The sequence below is a fragment of the Myotis nattereri genome (assembly GCF_964212035.1).
Source record: "Myotis nattereri genome assembly, chromosome: 8".
Classification (NCBI taxonomy): Eukaryota; Metazoa; Chordata; class Mammalia; order Chiroptera; family Vespertilionidae; genus Myotis; species Myotis nattereri.
In genome coordinates this window covers 18,888,577-18,912,814 of record NC_138083.1, presented here as the reverse complement: position 1 = coordinate 18,912,814, position 24,238 = coordinate 18,888,577, and positions in this window count along the sequence as shown.

Below are 24,238 nucleotides of genomic sequence, written 5' to 3'. Positions count from 1 at the left end.
ACCAACAGCACCCAAATAAAAAAATGCAAAAGTATGAGTCTCCATTACCCCATGCAAAAGATACAAGGATGTGTGACCTAACTGAATATACAATTTTTGTTAAAGTCGATGAAATATTTAAACATCTATTTCTAACGATTAATTTATTACCTACCCTGCATGCTTACAATCACATATTACATGGACTGATGTATCATTGGAGAAAAGTTGCTTTCTTCACCCTCATTCCAGAGCTCAATTTCATGCAGCTGCTTCCAACTCATCTTTGCACTCGGGGTCTTTGCCATCATCGAAGCCATCTTTTGAATCATCAGAGGTTTCTGAGCTCAGCTTCTTCCCTCCCCCCATCTGGGTTCTTAGTGATGCAGCACTTTTGGAATCTGGAGGATGCTTTCGATGGAATTTTTATCCCAAGCCTGAAGCACCTATTTGCATAACATTAGGGCAGCTGGTTGTTCATTCATCCTGGAGGTGTCGATGTGAAGAAGCGTGGTATCCATAATGTAACTACTGACTAGGGCCTTCTCAAGTGTCCTTAAAAGACTTGCTCACACTCACTTTGCAAAGTTATGACACCACACCCTCCGGGAATCAGCGCCAAATCTGGGCTACCCTTCCTAGCCTCCTTCTGGCAATTCCTGCAGTTGACCTTAGTAAATGGCCAAAGGACCACCAACGGAGGTTGTTTCAGGTAGCACATCTCATTCACACAAGCACCTGGTCCTTCAAGATAAAGTCACTGAGAGCACCCCAGGACATGAATGACTGTGTGAGGTCTTTCTTGAAAATAAGGAGCCTCTATCTCAGGCATCACCTGGGGAGTGGGAAACTTCATCGTGTACTAAAGCGTAGTGGTTTTGGTGGTTGCATGCATCTCATCTAGTCCTCACAACCACCCCACGAAGTGAGTGCTCCTATCATTCTGTTAACGTAAAAAAAACATTGAAACCTGTAAGGAATTTTTTGTGAGTTTATTTGAGCCAAACTGTCGACATATGCCGGGAAGCAGAACCTCAACGAATTGAGATAATGCTCCAGAGAATGGCGGGTTACATCTGTATTTATACATTGCAATCAAAGGAAAGGGACGAAGGAGGGTTATATGAAACCCATTGGTGATAGACTAGAGAGGCGGGAGAAAGCAAAGCAGGGAAACCCCTGGGATTGGATAAAAAGTAAAATGATAGACACATACTTAGGTGGGTGCAGGAGCAATTAACATAACAATGAAGAAATTTGTGGTATCTGTCCTGGCACTCAGGCACGTTAGGTTGTGCCCGAAGGGGTCCAGAAAAAGGGAAGTTACAAGCTACCCAGACATTGCAAGGGTATGTTATTATAGATGCAAAAAGACAGGCTCAGTTAAGGTAAAGGTTGACCGTGTCAGTGAAGATACCCGCCTAGGATGTAACGACCCACCATAACTGCTTTTAGTTAAAGTTTAATTTCAGACCATCCTTTGCGGTGACTTTAGGTCTCTGAGCTTGCAAGACCGCCATGCAGGCCTCCCCTGAGCTTGTCAGGTCAGCATGTGGCCCCTTTCGCCCACAATTCTCATGTTACAGATGGAGAAATAAGGCTCTGAGCAGCTTAAGAAGCAATAGAGGGGCAGGGGTGGATGTGACTCCCGGATGTTCACACCCTCCCCCTCACCACACTGCCACCCCTGCCTGGCCAGGGCTGTGACGTGGGCTTAGCTGGTAAGCTCCCTCACCAATTAGGAGACTCTGGGGGCAGAAAAGCTGCAGGTGACCCAGAAGCATAGTGAGGTCCTTCTCTCCTCCCCGGTTTTCCTGAGCAACGGAAGCAAGTCTCAACCTCCACATTTTCAGCTGAAAAGTTTTATGAGGAAATACAAAGAACGAGTTTTTTGCATGCAAGGATCTGGGGCTCTTTCCAAACAGGAGACCCAAGACTGTTTCAGATGGGCAGGCAAGTGTCTACAAGGGGTTTAAAAACAAGACAAAACAGGAAAACCTTGGTTCACTGTTCTCTTCTCTCCTGCTGCTTTGTCAATCACACTCGGGCTGTTTGTTGGCTGATAGAGCAGAAGAACTGGAGAGGACAGTAGGAAGAGGTGGAATTAAACCTGGTATCATAGGAAGACTGTGGGCTTTGGAGCCCAGCGAGGCCGAGTTCGCCACCTCCTTGTCCTCTCAGCCTCAGTTTCACCATCTGTAAGATGGGTACTGCTCCCTACCTCTCAGAACCAGATAAACATTAAGAAGGTACAGCAACAGATACCAGGCTGCAATGTTAACCCCTTTCCCCCAGTGTCTCAACTAACAACTCTTTGGACACCTATTGGGTACCATACATAGTAGGAAATTAAAAGATGAGAGAAAAAGAAAGATATTCATCGCCTAATCCAGTGGTTGGCAAACTGCGGCTCGGCAAACTGTGGCTCATGAGCCACATGCGGCTCTTTGGCCCCTTGAGTGTGGCTTTTCCACAAAATACCGGCTCTTCCACAAAATACCGACTTCTGCGCATGGGCCACGAAGTTTCAATTGCACTGTATGTGCGTGCCCGCACATGGTATTTTGTGGAAGAGCCACACTCAAGGGGCCAAAGAGCCGCATGTGGCTCACTAGCCACGGTTTGCAGACCACGGGAATCCAACTGGAGAGAAAGACTAAAACACAATAATAATAGGTCTGTGTGCACTTTATATGTACACACTGTCTTTGGGACAGGTCTTATTGTCATCACCATCCTATATAATAAAAGCCTAATATGCAAATTGTCCCTTCAGGGGGGGTCATTCAACAGGGAGTTCGACTGCTCGCTATGATGTGTGCTGACCACCAGGGGGCAGCGCAGAACATGGCCAGCATAGGCCCTGAGGAGAGCAGGGATCATGGCAGGATGATGGAGCAGGTGAGGGGGCGGCGCCAGGCCAAGGCGGGGTGCCAGGTGGGGCTTCAGGGCTGCAAAGCTGTGGGCGAGAGCTGGGGAAGCAAGCTGGGGCCCAATCTCCACAGGCCACCCCGAGGGACCCCACCTATGCATGAATTCGTGCACCAGGCCTCTAGTTTTACGTATAAGGAAACCAAGTCTCTGAGATGCAAAGGAAACTGCTCAAGGTCACACAGTAAGTGGCAGTGGGGTGATTTGAACCAGATCAGACTGGAAACAGAGGGGAGAAGGGCTACCAAAGGGCCACATGAGCAGACTGGGTCTCTTTGGAACTGGGCAGGGTGCCTGGGTGGAGAAGGGAAAGTCATCCCCACAGAGACAGAGAGCTGGGCACATGGCTTCCGGCCCTCACCTGGCAGGGCACCTCCATTAAACCCCAAGGGCTGCCCTCTGGGGGACAGATGACATGCCTGTCTGCCAGAACCCCTAACCCTACTGGGGACTCCCCAGTTCAGGCCTAATGCCCCCAGCCATATGTGGGAACACCCTTGTCTTCCAAGCTGGGTTGTCGAGCAAGCCCAGTGGTCACACTTGCACCCCTGGGTCCAAGGTGGAGTGTCCTGCCTTCTGGAAATTGGTGTGTGAATGAGAGGAGAGAAGAGGAAGAAGCAGGAGAGGGAGACAGAGCCTCAGCAAAGAGAAGAAAGGCACTAAAGAAGGCCACTTTCCCCCAAAGGGCCCGTGAGCAGGGCACGGTAAGCCATGGCTGCTGAGTCCCCAGGGTCAGGAGACCTGGGGGCCTTGCTGGAAGACTGCCCTTGGCCTTGAGCTCACTTTTCTTCACAGCTGCGATGTGCAGAGGGTTTCAAGAGCAGGGTTTCATTTTGCAAGCGGATCCTCAGAAAAATGTGCCTCCAGCCACGTCAGCAAAACATACCGCAAGGAGAGGTCTGTTGCCAACGAAGCTGGGCAGCGGCCCAGGAGCCAAACGCTACTCAGAATGCTGTTTTAAGTCCGCTGGCGGCTGTTCCCTCCCACTGGTGACAATCACCAGATTTGGGCATGAGCAGGCGTGCCCCATGTCATGAACATCTGACGGACAATCCCCAAAGCATTCCGTGAGACTGGGCCCATCTTACAGGCCACACAGAACCGCAGAGCATGCAGCCCAGTGACCTCAAGAGGAAAATGAGAGGACTTGCTCGAGCTGGCTTCTGGGACCCGCCCAGCATAGACATTCTCTAATTCCATATTTAACATATTTAACTCATAATGTCTCCACAAGGCCTTGTGGACCGGGCCCTCACTGTCTAAACAAGGAACGTGTACTTTGTGGTGACAGTACTTACAGAGGCACAAATTGAGTCTCAGAAAAGACCAGTAGACAGTTGTCACTTGGGGGCAGCTCTTTCCCTATTTGGGGGAACGTGCTCCCAGAAGGCCAGGAAAAGGGCGTCGGCCTTGGCCCAGACAGTTGAATCACCCTGCCCAGGACTTCAAATGTTGAGTGGGAGATGCAAACACTCAGGGACCAGTTAGCATTCAGCCGTTAGTGGCTGGGGCAGTGGCTAGAGGTCACCAGCAGCGATGGCCAGCGATTGCAGTGTCCAAGGTGGTTTCCAAGGTGGTTTCCTAGTCAGTCCATCCAGTGTCTGTGCCTATAGTCTTGCCACCAGACCACCCACAGCTCTAGTCCATTTTCTGAGCCCCCAACTTTGGGCTCTCTGTAATTCTACAAGCCATGATCTTCCTTTTTTTGCTTAAAATTAGCTACAGTTGATTTCTGTTGCTTGCTCCCCAAAACACTGTGCCAAACCATTCTCTCTTTTTTTTTCATTCAAAACTTAAATAATGTCATTTGGGGGGGAAACAATAAATTTGTGACTCATCAAAATATACAGATTTATGGATAATAAAGACCATTATAAACTTATGAACAAAAATAGATACAGAGGCAGAGCTGCCTTGAACAGACTGTCAAACTGCAGCGGGAAGGCCAGGGAGGGTTGGGGGGTGGGGGGGGGGTGGTTAAGAGATCAACTGAAGGACTTGTATGCATGCATATAAGCATAACCAATGGACATAAGACACTGGGGGGGAGGGGAGGCCAGGGGATTGTCCAGGGCGGGGGGAAAAAAAGGAGACATATGTAATACTCTTTGTAATACTTTAAGCAATAAAAAAATAGAAATAGAAAAAAAATACAGATTTTATTTAACTCATTCATTAATGAGGGAACCAGTTGAGGTATTCTAAGTAGTTCAAAAGAGAATTCTAAGAACCAAATACATACAGGTGGTCAGAATACTGAAGTGACTTTACACCTGGGTGGGAAGAAGTCTATCCAAAGGTCAATAATCAATTAAATTCAGTTGGACACAATCAATTTGTATTTCTACAAACATAAATCATTGGCATTATTATCAGTTTTTTATGACTTACAGAGATGTGAAATAGCTCAAAGACAATGAGAGGCAGAGGTAATGGGGAAGGGTACCCTCAACAGGACACTCATGATCTTTTTGTTTTTCTTGTCCATTTGTGGGTCTTTCACTAATTTTTCCCTGACAATAATATAGGCGATGACCAAATGGATGAAAGAAACAATAAAGGCTACACTCAGAGGATCTTGACCACTGCAGGCTGGAATCATGTAGAAGATTCATGGAGGAGACATAAATTGAGCTGGATTTTTTAAAAAAACAAAAATCTTATTGATTTCAGAGAGAGGAAAGGAGAACCTGATTGGCTATGTCCTGCATGCCCCTTACAGGGGACTGAGCCCACAACCCGGGCATGTGCCTTGACCAGGAATGGAATCATGACCCTCTTGGTACACGGGACAATGCTCAACCGAGCCACAAGGCCAGGCGAAATTGAGTTGGATTTTAAGGACTGAGTTGGAGAGAAGGGCGTTCTGGATGACGCAGAAAGTGTGAGCAGAGTTAAGGGGCAGTAAGGAGCCTGGCATGTTCCATGGGCAGAGTGGATCGGTCTGCCTAGAAGAGCAGGCTTGTGAAGGAAATTGGCAGGTGACAAGGTTGGAAATATAAATCAGGACATACTCGTGGCTTATTACTGTGGCTCTCGGAGCTTATTAACAGTCTTGGAGAAAGAAAGGTAAGATGATAAAATAAAAATAGGGTAGAAATAATCATCTGAAAGGGTGCCTTCTACTGACTCTATATTTTCTGGACGTGTCTCCCCTCCTTGCTCAGGGTAAAGCAGCAGACAACCAGGTTTGAAATAGATTACCCCATCCTGGTGGGGGTTAGAATTTGAACTCAGAAAGACCCACCCACAGTCAGGTGATGCTGACCCTGCAATAAAATTGGGGTTGTTACATGGTAACCCAGGGTCTATCACACACTGAGTTTGGGGGAGGAGAAGCACAAAGCCTCAGGGACATAGTCAGTCTCCAGGGAGAGGGGATCAGGCTGGCAGAGAAGTGACCACAGCTACAGGTTGCCTGGCAACCACTGATCCATGAAGCTTTGAGGCTCCTCCTACAAACCAGATTCCTACAGGGAATCCTTCCTTCCTTGAGTTCACTTAAATGGCTCTCTGTTCCTTGCTCCCAAATGGACTTTAAGGAGTATGACAAACCCAGAGCCATTTCTTCCCTAACACCCACTCTCCCTGCCATTTTGGACAAAAGTTTGCAGGAAAATTGTTGAAGATTGAGTGACTGAATGAACAACAAATGGTACAAAATTCCATCATTTAAATTCTTTCAGGAAAACCCAGGGCGTTCCACTTTACCTCCCAATAGTTTGCTAATTAACCATCAATGGCTACCTCCCATGTGTACTTACCATGTGCCAGGCACCGTACTAAGCTCTGCATTTTTTTTTTAGATTGGTGATTAGTTCAGAGCTGGGCCCTGAGCCAACTGCCTGAGTTTAATGCCTGGTTCTGACTCTTATCAGCTGCGCAACCTTGAGAAAATTACTTAACCTCTCTGCGTGGCAGTTTCCTCACTCATAAAATGGGAACAATAACTTATCTGCCTCGGGTTGCTGTGGGGATTCAATAAGTGAAAACAGGCAAACACTTAAAATGATGCCTGACACAAAGTGCTCAATAAATACTAAATCTAATCTTCAAAACACCCTTCGTAAGGTAAATACTCTTATTATCTCCAGTGCAGAGATAGAAAAACTAACGCTTAGAGAAGAAGTTAAGCACTCTCCCGGACTAGTAAGTGGTCCTGGGGCTGAGGTTCAAACCATGGCTGATTTCAGAAGCTGTTTGCAGAGATGTTATCTTAGGTAGGTTAAATGTTTGTTATGCATCTACTGGGTACACAGGGCAGGGTGCTGGGGATCCAGCTGTCACCAAGACACGCCCAGACTCCAAGCTAATGGAGCCTGCCACCCCTGTCCCTAGGCCCTCTCTGGTGGCTAACCCAGCTAGCCCCTCAGCGCAGCCCTTGCTGAAGCCCTCTGCGCCCTTGCTCCCTGGGGGGATGCCTTGGGGGACTCGGGCCTATGGGCTGGACTGTTCACATGTCCAGGAAGGAGAGGGAGACCCACCATGAAACAAACAGTCTCCTGTGGGTGGCCAGTGTCTCCATCAATTCCCTGAAGCTGGCAACATTCAAATCCATCTTCTAATAAAATACGGTCCGAGCTGACATAAAACCAGAGGGAGACTGCGGTCCAGCTGTGAAGCCCAGCCCCGCTCTCAGAGCGCTGACTGCACGCTCAGGGCGAGCTGCAGAACGCCACGTAGCAGAGTCAGCCTTCCGGCGGTCTCCAGCCTGTCCCAGGCCTCAAGCTGCTTCTCATTAGCAGCACAAGTGAAGCCTGGCCGAGTGCCAGGCTGGGCGGGAGGGCTTGGCAGGGCACGTTCACCAAGCCCCACCTCCCTAGCCTGGGTTCTGTCGGCTCAGCCCTGTCCGTCAGCTCCTCTCTCCACCTCCTCAGGTCCTCGCTCTCCTGTGCAGCAACCTCTTCCCTGCACTTACACACACACACACACCACACACACACACACACCACACACACCACACACACACACACACACACCACACACACACGCACACAAACACATACATACACACACACACACACCACACACACACGCACACACACACACACACCACACACACACCACACACACCACACACACACACACACACACACACACACCACACACACACACACACCACACACACCACACACACACCACACACACACCACACACACACACACACACACACACCACACACACACACACACACACCACACACACCACACACACACACGCACACACACAGGCGCACACACACACACACACACCACACACACCACACACACCATACACACCACACACACACACCACACACACACACACACACACACCACACACACACACACCACACACACACACCACACACACCACACACACACACACACACACCATACACACCACACACACACCATACACACCACACACACACACACCACACACACACACCACACACACACACACACACACACCACACACACACACACCACACACACACCACACACACACACACCACACACATACACACACACATACACACACACCACACACACACACACACACACACCACACACACCACACCATACACGCACTCACCACACACACACGCGAGCGCACAAACACACAGACACACACATACACACAGTGCATATGCACCTCTCACTCCACTCATCACCCAGCCCCTCCAAACTTTCTTCCTTATCTCTTTAGAGCCCTCATAACCCTCAGACAGTGTAATCCAGAGGTTCAAGGGCATTAGAGCAGCTTGGGTTCAAATTCCTTACGTACTGCTTGCTAGCTATGTGACTTTCGCAAGTTATTTAATCTCTTTGGGCCTTAGTTTCTCCAACGGTAAGGTGGGGATGATAGGGTTCCTGTGAGAATTAAAGAAAATAACACAAATAAAAGACCTGGCTTAAAATCAATGCAGGTCTCCCATAGGCATAAAAAAGGGCTGATCAGAATTCAGAGCGTTAATCTTCCCAAGAAAACTTACAAATGGCCAAAGGAGGGTCCTGTTTTCAGGGACAGAAATGGACTGTTATTTTGGACAAATCACTAGGGAGTAGGAAGCTGAAGGGGCCTCTCTCTGTGTTCTAGAGACCTCAAGGCAATCAAATGTCGCCGTCTATGTTTGTTCATTGAGCACTTCCTAAGCACCATCCGTGTGCCAGGCATTGTGCAGGGAACCACAGCCTCCTGCAGACCTAGGACCTCAGATGCAGTGGCAAAGAGAAACATAAAAATAAATGGTCACCAAGAGCATATTGGTGAAAGCAATAATAGTGGTGCAGAAACAGGAGAGGAACCAGCTTCAAGGCCATAAGGGCCGTTCAGAAACCTTCTTGGGTGACTGGGATCTGGTCTCAAAGGGAGACCACACACATGGACAGAAGGCGCTTCCCTGCCCGGAGGCATGGAGACAGATCTTGACCCTTCTAGCTCTCAACTGTGTAGGACAGCGGTTCTCAACCTGTGGGTCGCGACCCCTTTGGCGGTCGAACGACCCTTTCACAGGGGTCGCCTAAGACCATCCTGCATATCAGATATTTACATTATGATTCATAACAGTAGCAACATTACAGTTATGAAGTAGCAACAAAAATAATTTTGTGTTGGGTCACAACATGAGGAACTGTACTTAAAGGGCCAGAAGGTTGAGAACCACTGGTGTAGGAGGTCCCATTTGCTCTGCAAAGGAAGCAGGCAGAATTCCTTAGCCCCATTTGGCTGATGATAACGTGGAGGCACTGAGCGGGAGTGGCGTCTCCCTCCAGAGCAGACTTTTAGTAAACGGATGTCCTCCCGGATCCCAAATGGCCAGTTCTTGCTGCTTCCACGCTTGGCAGAAGTTTGCCAGGAAGAAAAGATGAGGGGGAGGAGCAAGGCTGGAAAGATAAGCCAGGGCTGGCTGGCCACGGGCCTGGTGTGGGGCCTGGACTTTGTCCCTTGTGGGCTCGCGGAGCCTACACAGGAGTGTCCACACCCCCATGTTGTTCCACCAGTTGCAAGGCCAGACTTTGTCCTTGCAATTCCCAGAATTGCCCTTAAACAGGACTCCTCACTGCATGGTTTAAGCACAACGATTTCACAAGAAGCCTGCTCAAGGAGAGGGGCGTTCCCCTTTGGAGAATCATCTCCTCGCCTTTATGGCCCCCTGCTATGTCCACACAGGGCGCAGGCATGAGGAGGGCCGAGGGGACCGTTTGTGGGACACTGAGTGAACCAGGCCCCCCTCTGGGACCCTCATAAATATCAGTCCCCTCCGCCCTAAAATCAGAACTCAAGGCAGCTTCACTGGCTCCACGTGCAATGGAAACATCTGTGTCTCAGCAGCCTGGAATGAGAGTAGGACAGAAGCCTGGTTGTGGCTGAGCTGTGCCCACATCTCAGGGGCTTGTGGAGGATTCAACTGCCCCTCAATGCTGCAGGAAGGGAATGCTGGAGGGCAGCTGGGGAGTCTGGGGCCCTCCTGGTTTACTCTGAGTCCACACGGGCCAGATAGCCAGGACAGACACCTCCTGGCAGGGGTGAGGTCAGACTGAGTGGGGGCAGACTTACCAAATAAAAATACAAGATGCCCATTTACATTTGATTTTAGATAACCCAGAAAAAAAATATTTAGTGTATATTCCACAGAGCCATGGATAACATTTTAAGAATTTTTTTTTTTTACTTTATTGTTGAAAGAATTACAGGTGTCTCTCTTTTTTCCCCATTGACCCCCTCCACCCCCCCACCCACCCACCCACCCATTTTAAGATTTTTAAATTGATTTTTAGAAAGAGAGGAAGAGAGAAACATCGATGTGAGAGCATGACATTGATTGGCTGTCTCCTGCATGCCCCCTACTGGGGATTAAGTCAAAAAATCCAGGCATGTGCCCTGACCAGGAATTGAACTGGCGACCTTTTGGTGCATGGGAAGATGCTCAACTGAGACACACTGGCCAGGGTGAAGGGGACAGATTTAAGATTTGATTTGAAGATAGACTCTATGGGGACTGGTGATGAGTTAGATGTAGGAGATGAAGATGTGGGAGAAATCAAGTGTGCCCCAGGCTCCAGGCTTGGGGAACTGTGTGGTTAGAAAGGGAGATGAAGCAGGATCAGATTAGAGAGGGGAATCATGGGTTCTTTTTCTGCTAATGTGAAACTGGGGTTCTGGGCACGGTCACCTGGGAGTGAGAGCATAGAGAGCAGAGATAACACTCCAGAACCAGGCCTTGAAAACCATCAATACTTGCAAGTCACTCAGAGGAGGAGGGCAGCCAAGGAAATTGAGTCAGAGCAGCTGAGGAGGCAGCAGAAAAATTCACAGGGCTGGGCAAGAGGCGAGAATGTGCAGAAAGCAGGGGACTGACCATGTTGGAGGCTTCAAGGAGGTCTCATAAGAAACCAAAGCCACCCTGCAGTGGACTGAAGGGAGAATTAGAGAGGAGAGGAGATAGCAAAAGTACCACATCCATCAAGAAATCCTGAAGTTTGGGAGGGGCTAAGTGCAGGGGGAGCAGAGGCAGCTTAAGGGCGGTGGAGTAAGGGCAGGAATCCGTGGTAACATTTGGGGCACTTCCCTGCCGGGAGACAAACCTTGACCCTCCTCCAACTGGCAGTGGGGCCTTTGAGAAATCCAGTCAAGTAGAAATTGTAAACGGCTTTCAAAGTGCATTAAGAGCTATAGGAGAATGTGAGGGGTGAACACACCGTGGTACACACATAATGGAACTGATGATACATGTGGATGGGTTTCAAAACCATTACAGGGAGTGAAAGAAGCCAGACTCAAAAAAGCACCTCCAGTATGAGTCCATTTATTCAAGTTTTCTATATGTTCGAAATTGTTTATAATAAATGTGGAGGAGAAATAAAAAGGATGTGAGAATCTTTTTCATCCAATCCTAAAATATATGTCAAGCATATGCTGTATGTCAGGTGTTGCAAGAAGTTCTAGCACAGGCAAAACTAACCAATGATGAAATAAAAACCAGAACAGCGGCTGTCTCAGGGGGCAGGGTGGTGGTGGATTGACTGAGCAGGGGCACGAGGTGATGGTGACGGGTTTAATTCACACAAGTGTATGCATTTGTCAAAACTCAGCAAATGGTACACTTGAGATGTGAACATTTCATTGCATGTAAATTTTACCTTAAAAATGAATTATACTTATTCAACTCTACTTAATGATATACATGGTGAAGTACTCAGGGGGTGAAGTATGCTGAAAGTTGCAACTCTTCTTGAAAGGTATCCTATATAATAAAAGCCTAATATGCAAATTATCCCCTCAGGCAGTCATTCGACAGGGAGTTTGACCTGGAGACCAGGGGTTCGACCACTCGCTATGATGTGGGCTGGCCATCAGGGGCAGCATGGAACATGGCAGGCATCAATGACACAGTGCTGGCAGAGGGCGGCAGTGGAGGCACTGCCGGCCCCAATGGGCCCTGACAAGAGCAGGACTGTGGCAGGATGGTGGAGCAGGTGAGCGGGTGGTGCCAGGCCAAGGCAGGTGCGAGCAGGGGCCTGATCGCCCCACCGATCACCCCTCAGATGGCAACCAGCAGCGGCGGCAGGGGGCAAGGTCGCTGCCCGGCTCCCAGGCCCCGATCGATCATCCCGCAGGCGGGATGGTGGAGCAGGTGAAGGGGCGGCACCAGGCCAAGGCTGGGTGCCAGGAGGGGCTGCGGGGCTTTGAGGCTGGGGGCACAAACTGGGGCTGTGAGGCTGGTGGTGCAAGCTGGGGCCTGATCTCCACAGGCCACCCCAAGGGAGACCCCCCCCCACCATGTACGAATTTGTGCACTGGGTCTCTAGTAAAAAATAAGATGGATTGATGGGTAGATGGAGAGATGGATAGATATATGATGAAGCAAATAGAGCAAAATGTTATCATCTATGTGGTGGGTATATGGGTGTTCATTCTATAATTTATTCAAGTTTTCTATATATTTGAAATTATTTATAATAAATGTTGAGGAGAACTAAAAAAGATGAGAATACTTTCATTCCAATCCTAAAATATATGTCAAACATATGATGCTGTATGTCAGCTGTTTCAAGACAGAAAGTGGTGCTGATGGAGACGCTCAACGCTGTGACATGAGGCACCTTGAGAGAGGGCCAACCGACTGGCCCTTAGACAGAGAACCATCACTGATCCTTCTCACAGAGGACACCCAGGGCCAGAGGTCAAGCAGAAAAAGAAAAGCACACCTGGATCTCTGCCAGGAACTGATTTAAAGAAACAAGTTTCAAGCTGATGGGGAAGATTAGGACACAAGGACTGGGATTGTGAGAGTCAACACATTCCTGAAGAATTAAATACAGCCAGGCTTGGGAATAACTGGTAAACCCCAGTGGTTCAAATATGCCCCCACCTAATTTGCTCGCTGGGTCTTAAATAATGTTCTAGCTCCTCTCTCTATACAACAGACCCCCCTCTGCCCCAACTCTGGTGTATCTTTAGGGATTTTCATCACAGTGCTGTTTTAAGAGTGAAAACTTAGCAACAACTGACGTGTATGCTGAGGGGGATACTGATTAGGTCATTCATGATGGCTTCAAAATGCAATGAGATTCTATGCAGCTGTTAAAAATGACTGAGGTAAATCTACATGTCCTGAGTTTTGAACAGCCCAAAACTTAATGTAAAGTAATATATATAATATATATTAAAATATCTATCCTATCTAATAAAAGAGAAACATGGTAATTAGCCATACCTCCACTACCCTTCCCATTGGCTAATCAGGGCAATAAGCAAATTAACTGCCAGCCAAGATGGCGGCCGGCAGCCAGGCAGCTTGAAGCAAACATGAGGCTTGCTTGCTTCAGTGACGGAGGAAACCAATGTTCCCGCCTGCCTTGCCGGCCTCGGAGCTTGCAGTTTGAAACATTGTTACAAATATAGAAGCTAAACAAAACCCCAGAAACCTGCTTTCAGCAAGCTGGTATCTCAGAGCTGGAGTTGATACAGTGTTTCGATTATAGAACCCAAACAAACTAGATACCTGCTTTCAGCAGCAGAGGCCTCAGAGCTGGAGCCAGAGCTAAAGCTGGCCCAGAATTAAAAAAAAAAAGGAGCAGTAAGGAGCTTCAGTCACCCGCCAGCCTGAAAACAGCCCTCAGCCCCTCACCCAGACTGGCCAGGCACCCCAGTGGGGACCCCCACCCTGATCCAGGACACCCTTCAGGGCAAACCAGCTGGCCCATGCACCAGGCCTCTATCCTATATAGTAAAAGGGTAATATGCCTCCCAGCACCGGGATCAGCGGAGCCAAGAGGCCTCCCGGCACCGGGATCAGCGTGATAGGGGGCAGTGCCCAAACCCCCTGATCGCCCTGCGGCTCTGTGTGTGACAGAGTGCGGCGCCCCAACCCCCTGATTGGCCCTGCTCTGTGGGTGATAGAGGGCGGCGCTGCAAGCCCCCCACCCCACGGGCCCTGCTCTATGTGTGATGGGGTAGAGCCATAACCTCCCCATCGTCCCTGCCCTGAGTGTGAGAGTGGCGGCGCCCCAACCCCCTGATCGGCCCTGCTCTGTGGGTGACAGGGGGGAGCTCCCCAACCCCCTGATGGGCCCTGCTCTGTGCATGACAGGAGGGAGCTCCTCAACCCCCTGATTGGCCCTGCTCTGTGCGTGACAGGGGGTGGCGCCGCAACCTCCCCATTGACCCTGCCTTGAGTGTGACAGGGGGCGGTGCCCCAACCCCCCAATCGGCCCTACCCTGAGCGTGACTGAGAGTGGCATCGCAACCTACCGATACGCCCTGCTCTGTGCATGACAGGGGGTGGCGCCCCAACTCCCCAATCAGCCCTGCTCTGAGCCCGACCAGGGGCTGCACCTAGGGATTGGGCCTGCCCTCTGCCACCCGGGAGCAGGCCTAAGCCAGCAGGTCGTTATCTCCCGAGGGGTCCCACACTGCGAGAGGGCACAGGCCGGGCTGAGGGACCCCCTCCCCCCGAGTGCACAAATTTTTGTGCACCGGGCCCCTAGTATATATATAATAGGCTAAGTGACCAGCTGACCGGCCAACCGGCCAACCAGCCGGTACCTATAATACACCCGACCACCAGGGGGCAGACGCTCAACGCAGGAGCTGCGGAGCAACAGCAACTTTGCAGAGTGCCCTCTCACACTCCGGGACCTCTTGGGGGATGTCGGACTGCCCGTCTTGGCCTGAACCCCACAGGCCAGGCCAAGGGACCTCACCAGTGCATGAATTTTAGCCCATGGGAACCTTCTCTGGGACCTCCCTTACCCAACCTGCCATCTTCCCACCCTGTCTCTGTGAGGCCTTCACCCCACACACCACAGTGGAGCTGCTCTATGGAAAACCTGTTCCCTTGCCTCCAGCCACCATCCCGCCCCCAGCCAGGGCCTGGGCCCCACAAAGAGAGCCTGTGTTGGGCCCAACACTGAGCAAGCAGACAGCCCACACAGCCCCTGTGCCCCTCAGCACAAAGGCTGGTCTGTGTGCCCTGCCAGAGGGCCACCACCTCCCTTCCTCTGCCAGGCACTACAACCTAGTCATCGGAATCTCCCCTGAGGCTGCCACTCAGAGTCTGCAGCCCAGGCAGCAAGGGCACCCTCCACTGAAGCACCTCAGATGACTCCAGCACGTCCAGCAAGCAGTGGCCGGTTCCAAGCTCACTGGCTCAATGTGGGCAGCATCAGTCTCTCTGAGGCCCCTTGTCCCCTCGAGGGTTGGTCCAGCTGATGGTTGAAGGGCTCCATCCAGCTATCCCCTAATCAGGTCCCTGCTTTGGCCCTCCCACACCCTTCAACTCACCTTGAAAAAGACACCAGAACCCAGATGGTGTGGGTCAGTGGTTGAGCATCGACCTATGAACCAGGAGGTCATGATTAGATTCCCAGTCAGGGCACATGTCTGGAGTTCAGGCTCGATCCCCAGTGTGGGACATGTAAGAAGCAGCCAATCAATGATTCTCTCATCATTGATGTTTCTATCTCTTTCTCCCTCTTCCTTCCTCTCTGAAATCAACATATATATATATATATATATATATATATATATATATATACACTAGGGGCCTGGTGCACGAAATTCATGCACTGGGTGTGGGGGGGGGGGTCGGGGGGGAGAGTGTCCCTCAGCCCAGCCTGCCCCCTCTCACATACTGGGAGCCCTCAGGCATTGACCCCCATCACCCTCCGATCGCCTGATCGGCCCCTTGCCCAGGCCTGACGCCTCCGCCAGAGGTGTCAGGCTTGGACAGGGGACCCCCATCTCCCCCTGATCACTGGCTCTGGCCCCCGCCCAGGCCTGAGGCCTCTGGCCCAGGAATCATGCCTGGGCAGGGGACCCCCATCTCCCTCTGATCGCTTGCTCCACCCCCTGCCCAAGCCTGACGCCTCTGACCCAGGCTTCAGGCCTGGGCAAGGGGACCATCATATCCCCCCAATCCCCGGCTCCACCCCCCACCCAGGCCTGATGCCTCAGCCAGAGGAGTTGACCCTCATCACCCTCCGATCACCAATCACCGGATCGGCCCCTTGACCAGGCCTGAGGCCTCCGGCAGAGGTGTCAGGCCTGGGCAGGGGAAACCCAGCTCCCCGCGGTTGCAGGCTCCGCCCCTGCCCAGGCCTAACGCCTCTGGCCTAGGCGTCCGGCCCAGGCAGCGGGGACCTGCAGTGGCAGCGGGGGGCGCCACGATCGTGGGCTTAGCTTTAGGCCCAGGCAAGGGACCCCTAGCTCCTGGGACTGCCAGCTTCGACTGTGCCCAGCTCCCATCGCTGGCTCCACCCCTACTTCCTGCTATCACTGGCCAGGGCGGCAAAGGCGCCTGATTCTCTGATCATGGCTGGGGGGCAGGGCAAAGGCGACCCCAGGGCCGCCTTTGCCCTGCCCCCCAGCTCTTAGCTCCCCCCTGGGTTTCTGATCACTGTCAGTGGCAGGGGGCTTCTTCCTGCTTTCCCTTTCGCCTCCCTGCATTGTGCCTACATATGCAAATTAGCCACCATCTTGTTGGCAGTTAACTGCCAATCTTAGTTGGCAGTTAATTTGCATATAGCCCTGATTAGCCAATGAAAACGGTATCGCCATACGCCAATTACCGTTTTTCTCTTTTATTAGTGTAGATATATTTTTTTAATATATTTTATTGATTTTTTACAGAGAGGAAGGGAGAGGGATAGAGAGTTAGAAACATCAATGAGAGAGAAACATCGACCAGCTGCCTCCTGCACACCCCCCATTGGGGATGTGCCCGCAACCAAGGTACATGCCCTTGACCGGAATCGAACCCAGGACCCTTCAGTCCGCAGGCTGACGCTCTATCCACTGAGCCAAACCAGTTAGGGCTATATATTTATTTTTTAAAAAGACACCAGTGGCCGAAACCGGTTTGGCTCAGTGGATAGAGCGTCGGCCTGCAGACTGAGAGGTCCAGGGTTCGATTCCGGTCAAGGGCATGTACCTGGGTTGCAGGCACATTCCCAGTGGGAGATGTGCAGGAGGCAGCTGATCGATGTTTCTAACTCTATCTCTCTCCCTTTCTCTCTGTAAAAAATCAATAAAATATATTTAAAAAAAAAAAAAGACACCAGTGATGGGCACAAAGACCTGTGGTGGACCACTGTCCACCACTGTCCACCAGGCCCACTTTCTTGCCCAGACTCTTCTTGCCTCATCATCTGTCCCTGGGGCACCAGTCCCTTTGCCTTCACGCCCTTGGATGCCTATCCTCCAGAAGCCCCCTCCCTGGGTCCTCTCCTCCATTCAAACCCATCTCCTTCAGTCTCCTCCATTCCCCTCACTGCAAGGAACATTCCCTCCACAGGCCTTACTGTGAGCCAGGCATGATCTGTGCATCTCTACTTCAGCACCTGCAGGCCCTCACTAGCTCAGTGACTATCACTGGTGTTGGGACCCATGCCCCTTGTCCTGTTGGCCTTGGTGCACACAGCAGGTGCTCTGGGCCACATGTGAAGAGACTGCTTCTCCTTCATGGGTCCTCCTCTGAGCTCCTTAGGCGGACAGTTTTCAAGAAGGAACACAGCTCCCACCTCAAGCACCCACCTGGCTTTGCTTCTCCAGCTGAATGGAAGGCTTTCTCAGCTGCTCAGCCTGTGCTCACAACAGCCCGGAAGTGGTGGGGATTTAATGCCACCAGAGCCACCCTCCACCCACGAGGGTCAGTTGGGGGATAAATGCTGCAGCCGCCCCTTCCCGAGGCCACAATTCAGAGGGCATCCTACCTGGTTCCTTAGATGATCCCAGTCGAATGGGTCCCAGGTGCCCACACTGGTAACCACCCACACACCACCAGCCTCTCCTTCCTGTCTCCCTCTCCCTCCTCCCTCCCTGGTGCTCACCCCCTGCCTCACATCCACAGCAAGCATTTGTCACGTGCCTGTCATGTATCAGCCTGTGGGGATATGGGACAGGAGTAACTTCCTGTGTGCTCCCTGCACCCTACAGTGGGAGAAGGGGGCAAGAGGAGGGAAGAGAAATGGGCCTTGAGGTGGGGCATGACTCTTTAGGGGGAAACTGGAGGAATTCCTCCCTTGGGTCAGCCCCCACTCTGGCCACTCTCGTGGCTTTTCCAGAAAACCCCGCTGTCCACACTTGGCCCACTGTGGTCCTCCAGGCCCAGGCGCTTCTGGGCTCAGCTGGACTCGGCATCGCAGATCATTCCTGCCCTGCCTGCACCCTGAAGAGCTGAGTGCAGGGACTGTGTTGCCTGGGCCCCTAGTCCTCCTCCTCCATTGGAGTCAGCCAACAGGAGACACTGGCAGGAGAAGGGGGGCCTGGGAGAGAGGGCAGGGTGTCCTCCCCTCAGTGTGGTTGGGGGCAGGGCCTCCTGTCATGTGGCCCTCCTCTCACCAGCGGCTGGAAACACTTTCTCCCCGCCCCCTCCCCACTGCTGCCTGTAGTGCCTCAACACCTCTTGTGGTTCCCTCCACTCTGCCCACCATTAAGAAAATGCCCTTAGCCCTGACCGGTTTGGCTCAGTGGATAGAACGTCGGCCTGCAGACCGAAGGGTCCCAGGTTCGATTCCAGTCAAGGGCATGTGCCTTGGTTGCGGGCACATCCCCGGTGAGGGGTGTGCAGGAGGCAGCTGATCGATGTTTCTCTCTCATCAATGTTTCTGACTCTCTGTCCCTCTCCCTTCCTCGCTGTAAAAAATCAATAAAATGTATTTAAAAAAAAAAAAATGCCCTTAGGCCCAACCGGCATGGCTCAGTGGTTGAATATCGACCTATGAACCAGGAGGTCATGGTTTGATTCCCGATCAAGGCACATGCCCGGGTTTCAGGCTCAATCCTCCGTGTGGGGCATGCAGAAAGCAGCCGATCAATGATTCCTCTCATCATTGATGTTTCTATCTCTCTCTTCCTCTCCCTTCCTCTCTAAAATCAATAAAAATATTTTTTTTAAAAAAATAAAATGCCCTTAGTAACCCCTGCTGAGTTGCTGCTTAGCTCCTGTTGCCCTGACCCACAGATCTGGACAGCACCCAGGTCCAACAAAGCAGCAATTCTTCAGCATTGGACTCAGATGACCGAGGTTCAAATCTCAATGCCACCATTTACCTTCAACTCGCTTGGCCTTTCTCAGCCTTCGTTTACACATCTAGAAAATGGATATGATAATAGCAATGCTAACCAGACCCCAGTGCGGCAAATACCAGACCCCTCTTAAGACCAGCTCAGGAGAAGAAAGAGGAATTATGGAAGGACACTGGGAGTCCTGATGAGAATGAGGAACTACACTCAGGTTCTCATTTCTTTTGTCTCTTCATGTCTGTTTCTCTCCTTCTTCCCCTCTCTCTGGTACACCTCACATGTAGCCAAAATGGTTCTTCTCCAGCTCATCATATACTCTGAATAAATATAGAATTTATTCCACAGAAATAGGCTCACAGTTTTATTCTGGGCTGCAACCTGCTTTTGCCCACTTATCATCAGGAACCTCTCCTGCATCACTGACTATTCTCCTACACCATAGAGCAGTGGTTCTCAACCTTCCTAATGCCGCGACCCTTTAATACAGTTCCTCATGTTGCAGTGACCACCAACCATAAAATTATTTTCATTGCTACTCCATAACTGTAATTTTGCTACTGTTATGAATTGTAATGTAAATATCTGATATGCAGGATGTATTTTCATTGTTACAAATTAAACATAATTAAAGCATAGTGATTAATCACAAAAACAATATGTAATTATATATGTGTTTTCCGATGGTCTTAGGCGACCCTTGTGAAAGGGCCGTTCAACCCCCAAAGGGGTCACAACCCACAGGTTGAGAACCGCTACCATAGATGGACAGCACCGCGTTCAGCAGTCACCTAACCTTCCACTGGATGTTCTACCAATATTTTATTTCACTGACTTGTCCTTTAGCCTAGGACGTTTTCGTAGAAACTATCACTGGTGTTTGGGACACATGCCCCTGCCGCAGAGCCAGCTCCCAGGACCCCTTTTGAAGCAGGCAACCTACTCACTCTGTCTTGCTTTCTTTCCTCCACCCCCAGCCCTTGGTCTGGCTCTCACTGAGGCTCACCACATCAGTGCGGTGGTAGACACAGCACCCTCTCTCTCCAGTCCTGCTTTGATTTGCTCTCAGCTTTCTGGAGGTACCCTCTTGGGGATGAAACCATCTTCTGTTTGGTCCATGTTCCCCAGCAGCTGTGACTTTTAAAAAACAGTTCACTCTTATGCTGAAGAGAAGCACAGAGCAGCTGTTCTCTTTCTCCAAAGGCCTTACTGCTTTTTAAGTTCAAACAATAGTGATTTGGTTGAACATACACATCACATCTCTCCAGAGGCCTTCAAAAGAAGAAGGGGACACTACAGAGCTTTTAAAAATATTGTACAGAATAAAATTGTGAATATCATGTCAGGCACAGTAGCTGGGATACAATGGCACACTCAACTGGGCAATTTGAGGTAAGTTTGATAATAAAAAAAAGACTATTTACAAAGGTGAAGGGAGGCTTTAGAAAACCAGTGTAAGGTGATGCAAACTCCTGGCGCCAGAAACATCAAGGGACCATTCCCAAAGGTGAAAGAGAAATTACTAGAACCCCGAGAGAATGAGAGCGTAGAGAGGGCCCTGGACAAGAGCTGGGGCCTTTAGGAGAATAGATACATCCAACGCGTGGGGATCCAGAAGGAAGGAGCTATGGGACAAATACCCAGGCCTCACTTTCCTTCTGCCTTCCAACTATCATCTCATCTAACAGCCCCAACTGAAAAACTTGATGTCACGGCTGCCCATTGAAGCAGGCTTAAGGCTCCAACATCCCAAGACACAGGCCAGAGGAAGCAGGGACCCGGGAGGGCTCCGGGCGGAGCAGGAAGGAGGAGCAAAAGGAATACTTTCACCAATGCTCGGAAAATACACAACCCAATTGGAAATTATGGATTTAGTGAACAGAAACTAGGTAGTAATTATTGCAAAACTGACTGACTTATTTGCACAAATGATGTTTTGGTTTTACAAACATTTTCAACTAGTTACCTTTAAGTATCAAACTTACCCCTGTAATTAAAATGTGGTTTTATTTCTGGAAAATTCAGCTTACTCAGAGCTATTCGGGACCCCAGACATTCAGGTCAATACAGGTATGGAGCAAACTTGGGTTGGCTTCGAGTTGAGCACATTTCCTGCAAACGTCCCCTCCAGGGACCTCCTTGATTATATCCAAAGAGGGGGAAGGCAGACAGTTCCCCAGAAGGAAGTTAGAGGGCTGCTGAAAGGGGAAGCAGCTGCTGGAAGGCCGCGGCATGTCAGCCATTCATTCCACGAAGGCGCAAATTAACTTGCAAAAGGTCACCCCGTTGGTAAGTGGCTAAACCCTGATCGAAATACCAGCCTGTTCTCCCCAGCAGCTCTGGAAAATATTCCAGGCAGCCTTACACATTAAGCTATGATCTTTAAGCACCTGATCAGCAGGGTCTTTCCCAAAGGTGTTCTCTCTTGGTGCTCCCATCAGGAATACGGAAGTCTACCACGGGGCCCCCTGCCTTGGGGGACCTGGCAGCCGGCAAGCATTTCCCAAGGAAAGTCCTCATAAGGGAACTTTTCTGTGCTCTCAGTGTCCCAGGAAGGAGACACCATTGTAAAATTGTGCTTCACCGATAATTAACATGACACCAATAAGGACAGACCCTGCACCTAACTGGGGGCTCTGCTCAACTCCAAGCTGCCCACAGACCCCCTGCCAGCAGACATGTGGCTTCGTCGACAGGCCCAGCTCCTGGGACATGTCAGCCAGCGCCCTCCTGGACACGTGATCTCAAAGACAGACGCCATGGAAACAGACTCTCCCTGCAGGGCTGCTTTAAGCAAGTCATGCTCAAACCCTTTCCTTCTAGTTCCTAACTAACCTCTTCTCACCTTATGCTAACGGGTAATGATGCCTTTATAAACTTGGAAGACGGATCAGGAAAGCGCCACTTCGAACCAAGCGAGGACCAACTGCACCAAGGTTAGAAGACACTGTATTTAAAAAGCTGTTTCGAACAACTGACCTTTTCAGACAAATCCCAGCAAAATTTCTCCCTTGGCACCGCCTCTGAGACCGCAGAGTGGGGAGGGTGTGAAGGGCATGGTGCCGCGGTGCTGGCCCGCTCAGCAACACCTCCTGTGCCCTCTTGAAACGCCTATTGTTTCCTGCCATGGTGGCCGTGGACTGGCTGGTGTGTTATGTCATATTTCCTCAATGGAGGCCATTGTCTCCTGCCAGCAGCTCCACAGCTCTTGTCTTCACAATGTAGCGCCCTCCCGACCAAGCCCTGCCCTGTGGATTCAGTAATGTGATCCTGGCAGGGCTCAAAGGAGGCCTTTACCCCCTCCCCACACGTGCAAAGTCCCACTGACAGGACCGAGGAGTGGAGATCTCCATCCCAAACCAGGGTCGGAACTTGGCCAACCTGAGCTGGAGCAGATTTCATCGCACCCGACAGCTCCATTCTCTTTTAGCCACATCACCTGCCCACCCTCTGTTCCTGTGGTAGCCAGGCTTCAAGATGGGCCCCACCTCCTGGCACTCCAGCCCTGGTGCAGTCCCCTCCCATAATACACAGAGCTCACTGTGCAATGGGTGCTGGAAATGGCACCATGTAACTAGGTCAAAGCAGACATTGTGGCTTCCACCTTCCTCTCTCTGGGATCCCTCCCGGGGAGAGCCAGCTGCCATATTGTGAGGACACTCAAGCAGCCCTGTGGAGAAATCCACAGGACGAAGAATGGAGGCCTCCTGCCAATGGCCAGCATGAACTGATCGGCCATGGGAGTGAGCCCTCTTGGAAATCGGTCCTCCAGCCCCAGTTCAGCCTTCGGATGCTGCACCTTGATGCCTAGCTACACCTTGATGGCAGCCTCATGAGAGCCCCTGAGCCAGGGCCACTGGGCTCAGCTGCTCCTGGATTCTGGACCCACAGAAATTTTGAGACGTTACATGGTTATTGTGGCTTTAGACCACTATGTTTTTTGTTTTGTTTTTTATCAACATTTTATTTTTTTTTAATTTTGTTTTATTGCTTAAAGTATTACAAAGAGTATTATATATGTCTCCTTCCACCCCCCCCCTTGACATTCCCCCGGCCTCCCCTCCCCCCAGTGTCTTGTGTCCATTGGTTATGCTTATATGCGTGCATACAAGTCCTTCAGTTGATCTCTTACCCTTCCCCACCTGCCCCCCAATCCTCCCCGGCCTTCCCGCTGCAGTTTGACAGTCTGTTCGATGCTGCTCTGCCTCTGTACCTATATTTGTTCATCAGTTTATAATGTAGACCACTATGTTTTGTTACACAAGGTGATTTGTTTCATAGCATCAGTTCCACATTCTGGGCACTCAAGTCCAAAAAGGTTAGCCTCCAGGGGATCAGAGCAGAAGGAAAAAAGGCAGAAAATGGACATGGATGGGCAAACGGTTATTTATTTAGCACACTTAGATTCCTCGTTCTTTACCATTCTGATTCTCATTGAAAGAAAGAAAGAAAGAAAGAAAGAAAGAAAGAAAGAAAGAAAGAAAGGAAGGAAGGAAGGAAGGAAGGAAGGAAGGAAGGAAGAAAGAAAGAAAGAAAGAAAGAAAGAAAGAAAGAAAGAAAGAAAGAAAGGTATTAAAAATAAAGTCCTGGCTGGGTAGCTCAGTTTTTCAGTTTTTGTTAGAGCATGATCCCAATACACCAAGGTTTTGGGTTCAATTCCCAGTCAGAGCATATACAAGAACCAATCAATAAGTGGAACAGCAAATCTCTCTCCCTCTCTCTCTCTCTCTCTCTCTCTCTCTCTCTCTCTCTCATCAAATAAATTAAATCAATCAATAAAAATGAAAATAAATAAGTAACAAAGTTATCCAATGCACTC